We start from the raw sequence: 9,294 nt of genomic DNA, 5'->3' as shown, positions 1-9,294 counted from the left end.
ACCTGGGCGCCACCACTCATACCGCTTTGCACGCGTAATGAGTGGCTGACTAGCGGGCCACGCTAGTCAGGCCGGAGGGAGGGGAGAGGGAGACAGAGGGAGGCGGCGCTTCGTCGGAGCACACACCGGCGGTGAGGCTTCTTGGAGTCAAACGAGAGGGAGGGATCGACGGAGAAGATGTTTGCGCACCTGCCCGTACCCGTAGCGTAGCTAGCGGTGACTGGACGTTGTCAGATTTGACCTCTCCAGCGGAGGCAGATGGCGGAGGTTGCCGGAGATGAAGAAGATGACGGCTTGGGGCGGCTCCAGGGGCTCCAGGTGGGGTTGGCTTCACGGAGGAGAGGCAGAGGCCCTAGCGGGGTCGCCTTGGCTTGGGAGGGGCCGGAGCTGCGGGAACGATCCTAAGGGGATCGCCGGCAAGCTCGGCTCCGAGACGGCAGCCTGCGGCCTGCCCGGCCGGGCTGCGGCTTCTACTGGCTCTAGGAGGGAGTGGGAGTGACTGGGGGTGCTCCAAGAGGCTGCGGGTGGTTGCTTTTATAGGCGGGCGACGAGGAGGGCTCGGGCTCCGCCGGAGGACACCTGTCCATGGCGCCCGGCGACGAAGGGCGCCAGAGAGAGAGGGAGAAGACGACGGAGGTCACGTAGGAACTGTGCGCGGGCGCGGACGAGCACAGGAGTGTGGGGGAAAGCGACGAACACAGTGCGCGTGCACTGTGCCATTGGCCGGACCGTGCCCGTGCTCGCTGCGGCGAGCTCCAGCGTCGGCGAGCGGCAGGAGGGAGTTATGGAGGTGGAGACGAGGATGGTGGCGAGGTGTGGCACGCTCTGGCCGGCTGGGCAGCGAGCACGCGCTCAACAGAGGCGCTGGCGACGCACAGAGCACGCGTATTGCATGCCATCACGCTCGAACGAACACGGTCACCGCATGAACCGTGACATCAGGCCACCCTACGCACTAACAAAGATGTCTAGCATGTAGTCCTTAGTAAACTGAGTTGTTACCACGGTTTGGTTAGGTTCCAGGTGCAGTAGAAGTAAACTTGTGCTGCTGACAAGTTACTGGATAGTAACTTTGGAGAGTTACTATGGTCAAACCACTGGGATTCAAGGGCTGAGCTTTGGGGTTTTACTAACTCTTACTAAGGTAAAAAGGCACAGGGAAAACCAGCTACAATGGAGCTAGTAAAAAGGTAGTTGCTGTAGAAACTACCATTTCTGCCAAGAAGTGACTTTATTTTCTGTGGCCAAAATATCTGGTCAAATATTTTTGCTCAGAAAGGTGCCCTAGGGTCCAAAGAATAATTGGGATTTTTCTCAGGATTTTTGGGTAAGAAAAATTAGGGTTGCTTTGGAGCTCAAAGGTTTAGCTAGGGTTTTGGAGGCCAAAATGAATATTTTTCATTTAAGAAAAATATTCCAAACAATATTTTTAGGTTGGCCAGGGGTGAAATGATGGTTGTGAGGAGGAGAGGGAACACTTGGGTGAAAATCAAGGGGGTACCCAAGTGGTTAAGTCCAAATGAAATGATTCAAACTCCAAATTCAAAACCAACTCAACTGAAAATCAAGCAAAGAAAAGAGGGCAAAAACCAGGCTGTCACAAACCTCCCCCACTTAGAATGAATTTCGTCCTCGAGATTTGGTTGCTTGTGAAAACCATTCTGGATAACATGCTCTTAGAAATTATTATGATTCCCAGGTTGATTCAGACTCGGTATGATGCATCCATTGGACATTGTAAAACTTTCATGATTTACTGCGAGTGGCCCTTTCCATCTGATCCAAAATTTTCACTAGCCTCTCTTCGTAGGTCAAGTCCTTTGCCAGCTCTATCTCTGTCAAATCGGTCTTTTTCTCGGGCGGTGATATGCACCATCGCAGTTGTGAAACGTGGAACACGTTGTGCACGTCTGACAGCTCAGGGGGCAACTCCAACTGATATGCCATAGCACCTACTCGTGTCATAATGGGAAATGGACCAATAAACCTGGGTGCCAATTTTCCATGGGTTTGAAACCTTTTGATTCCTTTCGTAGGCGTAACTCGAAGGTAGACATGTTCTCCGGGTTCAAAGCTGATCTGTCGGTGCTTTGCATCGTAATAACTTTTCTGTCGCGTTTGGCCAATTGCAATCTGTCTCGGATCTCCTTGACTTGCTTTTCGGCTTCCAGCATGAGATCTGTTCCGAAAATACGGCTATCTCCGTTTTGAGACCAATTTAATGGAGTGTGGCACCTACGGCCATACAAAGCTTCATATGGTGACATCTTTAAACTGGTCTGGAACCCATTGTTATACGAGAACTCGGCGTACGGCAAGCAATCTTCCCATTGTGATCCTTGGGCCAAAACACAGGCTCGGAGCATATCTTCGAGTATCTGATTTACTCTTTCTGTCTGCCCATCCGTCTGAGGATGATAAGCGGTACTGTATTTCAACTCTGTTCCGAGGGCCTGATGGAGACGGGACCAAAAAGCGGAGGTGAAAAGCGATCCTTGGTCAGAAGTGATGGTTCGGGAAACTCCGTGCAGACTGACAATTCTGGATACATACAGTCGTGCGAGCTCGTCTGCTCGGTATGAGGTTTTGATTGGGAGAAAGTGGGCCACCTTGGTTAATGTGTCTACTATGACCCAGATCACATTATTGCCTCATCGGGTCTTAGGTAGTCCTGTGATGAAATCCATACAGACATCATCCCATTTCGATTGTGATACGGGCAGTGGTTGGAGAAGTCCGGCTGGTTTCTGATGTTCCGCCTTTACTTTGTTGCATATGTCGCAACAGGCTGTGAAATAAGCAATGTCTTTCTTCATTCCATCCCACCAGAATATTTGTCGAAGGTCTTCATACATTTTCGTACCTCCAGGGTGGATTGAATACGAGGATTCGTGGGCTTCTGATAAAATTGTCTGCTTCAGATCAGCTTGATTAGGCACACAAATCCTTCCCCTGAATCGGAGGGTACCGTAGTGATCCTTCGAGAAATCGGAAAACTTGATACGTTTCTACAAATCGGCATCGCCTAAGTGGGCTTTGCGGATTTCTTCCTCAAGAGTAGGGGTAACCTTCAGAATATTGGCAAGGCCAGCCTCAACTATGATCAGGTTGAGCTGAGCTATCTCCTCTTTAAGTTCGGAAGGCAAAGATTCCAACATAACGTTTAAACTGATGGGTTTTCGACTGAGTGCATCGGCAACCACGTTGGCCTTACCCGGATGGTAATATATTCCAAGGTAATAATCCTTGACCAACTCAAGCCATCTTCATTGACGAAGATTTAAATCCGGCTGAGTAAATATATATTTGAGACTTTCGTGATCGGTAAAAATTTGGCACCTTTTTCCGATGAGGTAGTGTCTCCAAATTTTTAAAGCATGAACTACTGCAGCCAATTCCAAATCATGAGTGGGGTAATTTCCTTCATGGGGCCGTAGCTGCCATGAGTCATAAGCTACTACCTTGCCATCTTGCATAAGGACGCATCCTAGTCCTTGCCGGGAAGCGTCGCAATATACATCAAAACTGCGGTAGATATCAGGAAGTGTTAATACTGGCACAGTTGTCAAGCATTTCTTCAACTCGGTGAAACTTTTCTTATAGTCCGAAGTCCATTCAAACTTCTTATCCTTTTTGAGCAGCTCCGTCATGGGCTTAGCAATCTTGGAGAACCCTTCAATGAAACAATGGTAGTATCCGGCTAATCCAAGAAAACTCTGGATCTGAGATACGATGGCGGGTGGAAACCAGTCGAGCACATCTTTCAGCATGCTTGGGTCCACGGCTATACCTTCAAGGGATAGCACATGCCCGAGGAATCCAACTTGCTTGAGCCAAAACTCGCATTTACTGAATTTGGCGTACAACTGGTGCTCACGAAGTCGTTGTAACACTGCTCGGAGGTGTTCTTTATGCTCTTCTTCACTTCTTGAATAAATAAGTATATCATCGATGAAGACAACCACGAACTTATTGAGGAAATCCATGAATACTTTACTCATCATGTGCATGAAGAAAGCGGGGGCGTTTGGTGAGGCCGAAGGACATGACTGTATATTCATAGAGATCGTAGCGAGTGGTGAATGCGGTCTTCGGAATATCCTCCTGTTTAATTTTGAGCTGATAGTATCCAGTCCGCAAATCAATCTTTGAGAATACCTTAGCTCCACTGAGCTGATCAAACAAATCATCAATTGTTGGCAGAGGATATTTGTTTTTGATCGTGACATCATTCAACTGTCGGTAGTCAACACACATACGGAGGCTGCCATCTTTCTTGTCCACAAAAATGGCAGGTGATCCCCATGGTGAGGAACTGGGGCGGATATACCCTTTTTGGAGCATTTCATCAAGCTGCTTCTTTAGATCCAGTAATTCAGATGACGGCATTCGATAATATTTCTTGTGTATTGGTGTGGTTTCGGGCACAAGTTCTATTGCAAACTCAAGCTCTCGATCAGGTGGCATGCCTGGCAGTTCTTCTGGGAATACATCAGAAAATTAACTGACCACCGGAATTAATTCCATTTCAGTTATTGTTGTAAAGACCATTTCCTTGGAGGGTATGCTCCTACGAGCAATAAACTTTGTAGTTTGTCCATCTTGGTCGGTCAAATTGACTTCTCGGGTTGCACAATTTATGCATACTTGGTACTGAGTCAGCCAATTCATACCCAAGATAACATCCAATTTATCAGACTCAATAAGTATCAAAGACGTTGGAAAATAGATTCCGTTGATACTGACTTCCAAATTGCGTCAGACTAGATTGCTTCTGATAAGAGATCCCAGGGTTTGTACCAGCATATTCTTGCCCAAAAACGAACAAGGAAATTTGTCTTGGGCAACAAAACTCCGAGAAATAAAAGAGTGGGAAGCCCCAGAGTCAAATAAAATTACTGCAGGTATGTTATTAACAGGGAACATACCAATGACAACTTCGGGATTTTCTTGGGCTTCGTCGGCGAAAATGTGATGAACGTATCCCATGACGTCGTGCTGACTTGGCCCTGCCTCCAAATAATGGACTTGTGGCTTGAACGTAACATTGGTCCGGTTGTTCTTGGGACACTATTTAGCATAATGTCCGGTTTGTCCACAACTGTAATAGGATGATTCTCCAGAACTGGGTTGAACACGTCATTCTTGACTTGGGTGGTGGCCTTGTTAACATTTTGTTGCCTGTTAGGCTGGTATGCCACCGGAGTTGGCTACCAGGTATGAACCTTCTGCACTGGTTGCATTTCCTTTTTGGGCTCAAACTTGCGCTTGTGATCGTTATGGGCAGACTTATTATCTGATACAAGCTTGTGTTCCCTTTCAGCAATGAAAGCCTTGTTCACCAGGGTTTGGAAATCTGGGAAATCGAACACACTGCAAGCACAGCGAAGTTGCGGGTTTAATCCACCAAGAAATCTGTCCATCTTCCTTTATTCAGTGGCCATGTCATATTGAGAGTAACATGACATGTGATTGAATTTCTATAAATATTCCCCCACTGACTAACTTCCTTGGAGGAGAACGAGAAATTCACGCTGCTTAGTCTTCATGATTCCTGCAGGGATGTGATATTTCCGGAATTGCTCCTTGAATCCTGACCAGGTAATTGCTTCATTATCAGTCCCTATGACCTTTTCATTTTCCCACCATATGGCAGCAGCGCCTTCCAGATAATATGTTCCAAACGGAACCTTATCCTCTTCATTAGTTCTAGCAACCTCAAGCTTCTTTTCCATAGTTCTCAGCCAATCATCTGCATCCAAGGGATCAATGGCCTGACTGAAAATTGGAGGCTTAGTCCTTTGAAAATCAGATAACTTGGAGTGAGGGACGGGCTGATTTCCATTCTGTCCAAACATTGCTTGAATACTTCTGAATATTTCCATCAGATCATTATTACGTCGTTCCTCGAACATACGCATAATTTGCTCGGTGGAGGGCGGATTTGGTGGTGGAGGCGGTGGTGGAACGTACGGCTTGGGTGATTGTCCTGCCTGTCGTGCGGAACACTGAACAGGAGAACCCTCGCGAACATTGCTACTGCAGCCCCCCCCCGCGTCATCCTAATATGATTTTTCCCAAGTCAATGCAACCGAGATGAGAAACATTCAATATAAACTGGGGAGAAGCCAGCAAGAAAATCCAAGTGAAACTGAAAAGGCGAAGAAAATACGGCAAATAAAATAAAGTCCAACATAATTATACATAGACTCATACATGAAAGATAACAACATGCCCGGTCCAACTACCCTCATACATGAAACGAAAAATCATGACCCGTACGACTACATCCATACTCCATCCCGATGACTGAGAATACTTGAAAGCTCTACTGCTCTGCTGGTGCTGCGGGGTCCTCTCCTGAAGCGGACTCGGATCCAGAACTGACGGGGTTAACGGAGACCTCTGGGTTAAAAGTGACATGACGACGCTGCCTCGAGGGCTCTCCCTCTGGGGTAGGTGGAGGGTGGATCATCAGGGCTACAGGAGTGGCGAGGAGTGAAACCCACTCAGGAGGAGCACTAAGTGGACTCGCAGTCGCGGTGCCCGAGCTACTCGGAGGAGAAACTGGAGAAATAGGAGACCTAGAACTGGCAGGAATGTAGGGAGTAAATCCTACAGATGGAGAAGTAGTGGTTGAGCGAGCCGAGACTAAAGTAGAAGCTAAAGCAGTACGGGCACGACTCAGCTCATGAGCGAGCTCGTAGATCAGAAGGTAGCTAGCAGTGATGTAGTGAGAAAGGTGACTAGCTACACTATCAGACTCTGGATCAATGACAGGGAAACGGACATGACCATTATCGTGGAGAGAAGGATAGTAATGGAAACCTGGGTGGTTCTGCATCCGGACCTCGTTGTAGCGGAGCTCAACAAGTACCTTGAATGCAGCAAACTGGACAACCTGAGAAGTGGTAGAAGCATAGCCGCTACGAGAGGTACGAGTGTGAGAGCTGGAATCGGAACTGGCGCGCAGAGTAACCACGGCGTGATACACATACACTGAGTTAGCTAGGCGCTCCTGGTACACACGATAGGCTGGATCGTCTCCGTGAGGGTACAGCCGACGCCACACGTTACGAAGGAGATGCGGCGACGTGTACGACATCAGCTGCAACTGGCACGTGTACGGCATCAGCTGCAACAGCCATCTACACTCGCAACCATTAGCAAGTTAGCATAAAAATAAAATCAGTGCATGTAATGCAACAACCAGCTACAATTATTACCGACACTCAGCTACAACTCGTATCTAATGTCCAGTTAAGTCGGCTTAGTCTAGCGTGGCCTACAGTCAGCGCGGCTCTGATACCAAGCATTATGGCACCCCGGATTAGAGCGACCGATTTACCTTGCATTGCCAGCCTAGAGACCTTGCCTTCTGGCAACACACAACAATATGGTACAGAAAAACAACCGCTTTATTCATGCTAGCAGAGCATAGTTTATATTACAACAGTTCGCGAGGTCAAGCGGCACACACGGTGCGGCTGAACAATATGTACATTATTTAGTGAACATAAAGGGGCCTCGATCATGACAACTACTCGGCAGCGGAACAACGTCGTAGCGGGACTCCATAGCACAAGGACACCGATGTGGACAGGGTCTAGACTCGGACATCACTCCTTCCCGACGAGACTTTCCTGAATTCTGGCATGACACGCCAGGTCAGTACTTTGAATGTACTTGCAAGCTCACAATAAGCATAAACATAATGACAAAGAATATCATGATATTTAACCATTTAAGCAACAATGCAACCATACATCCAATATGCTGTGACTATGTTCAACTGGTACTTGTTCCACGGACGTGCTTACCGGAAGTGATCATTTCTAGACCACAAACATGATAATTTCTAAAACATACTTGTGATCCTTTCGGCGATCACCACCAGACCAATCCATGGCCTATGATCCTTACGGCGATAACACGACCAACTCTTGTCCCGTGATCCTTACGACGATCACAACCCAACCAACTCATGGCCAGACTCAACACGATGGCCTCGCTGCCATCCTCAGTACAAACTTAGTGTGCATATTTTATTAAGTGTTGACCCATGGTGTACCCTACTTTCGAGCATGTCCATAACCGTGGACTCGGCTATCGATAAATTAAGAACAGTCTGCAGAGGTTAGTACACTGTACCCACACTACGGAACCCATGGCCACGCACTCCCATTTGGGTGGACCAACAACGTTCTGACGAAACCATTCCATTGTCATGACACTCTCCTGGCCATTCCGACTCAGACCCCATCGGGCTAGTCCTGGGTGGCCCCGTGTCTACCTCCAGACCCCTCGACCACCGTCGTGGCCACGATCCACTCTGGGATCCGGTACCAAAACTTAACTTAACAACGGGCTCACAAGGTTATGCTTGCCTACCGGGCCAGCATACAACACGCCCATAACCTTCCCTAAATGGAGGCACCGACCAGAGGCACGGCAATGAAACGCATTAAGGCCGTCCCATACCGGCAAATGTGGTTGCATTGGGAAAGACTCGTTTCAGCGGCACCATGACCCGGTCAACAACATATTCAAGTTGAGTTATTAATCAGGTTCAAATTAATGTGAAAATAACCGGTGTCATAATGCTATACTATGCATCACTTAACATATGCATCACATAACCATGCAAACAACTGAATTAACCATGCTCCTACGGAGCCATCATCAACTCATGCTACTACTCTGGTTAGGATCACACCTCACTTATACCAGAATCATTTCTAGCAATCTCATCATTTTTCATCATGCAAAAATAATAATTAAACTAACTATCAAACTCTATGACCATATCATTTATTCATCACTTGCAACTAAGTTCTCCTTAGCTTACCAACAAGATTCACTTCAAACATTCTGTAGTTCAAGTATTTTAACATGACAAGCATTTAACAGAATATAATCATTATATAACTAATTAAAATGCATAAATATTCATGAGTTCAAGTAGGAAAATCACAAATATTGAAGTGGCACTATGAAAATGTTACTGTGGCTTGCCTTAGTGCTGATGAGGTTCACAAAGCTCCTGGTAAACCTCAAGACAAGCTGGCTCTTCTGTAAATATTCAAAACCACAAAAAGAAAACATCAAGAAACCTTCTGAAAATTACCAGAAAATCTAGACAGCAAGGAAAAATCCCATCTTTTGGGTGCTGTTAGATTTTTAGACACAGAACACAATGCAAAAAGAATCAATGCATTTGGACTTATAGATAAAAAGTTATGGCTATATGAAGTTTCCTGGAATTTAAATGAATTTGAAATAATTAAACAGGGG

The sequence above is a fragment of the Triticum aestivum genome, chromosome 2A (assembly GCF_018294505.1).
Source record: "Triticum aestivum cultivar Chinese Spring chromosome 2A, IWGSC CS RefSeq v2.1, whole genome shotgun sequence".
Classification (NCBI taxonomy): Eukaryota; Viridiplantae; Streptophyta; class Magnoliopsida; order Poales; family Poaceae; genus Triticum; species Triticum aestivum.
This window is presented reverse-complemented; position numbering follows the sequence as displayed.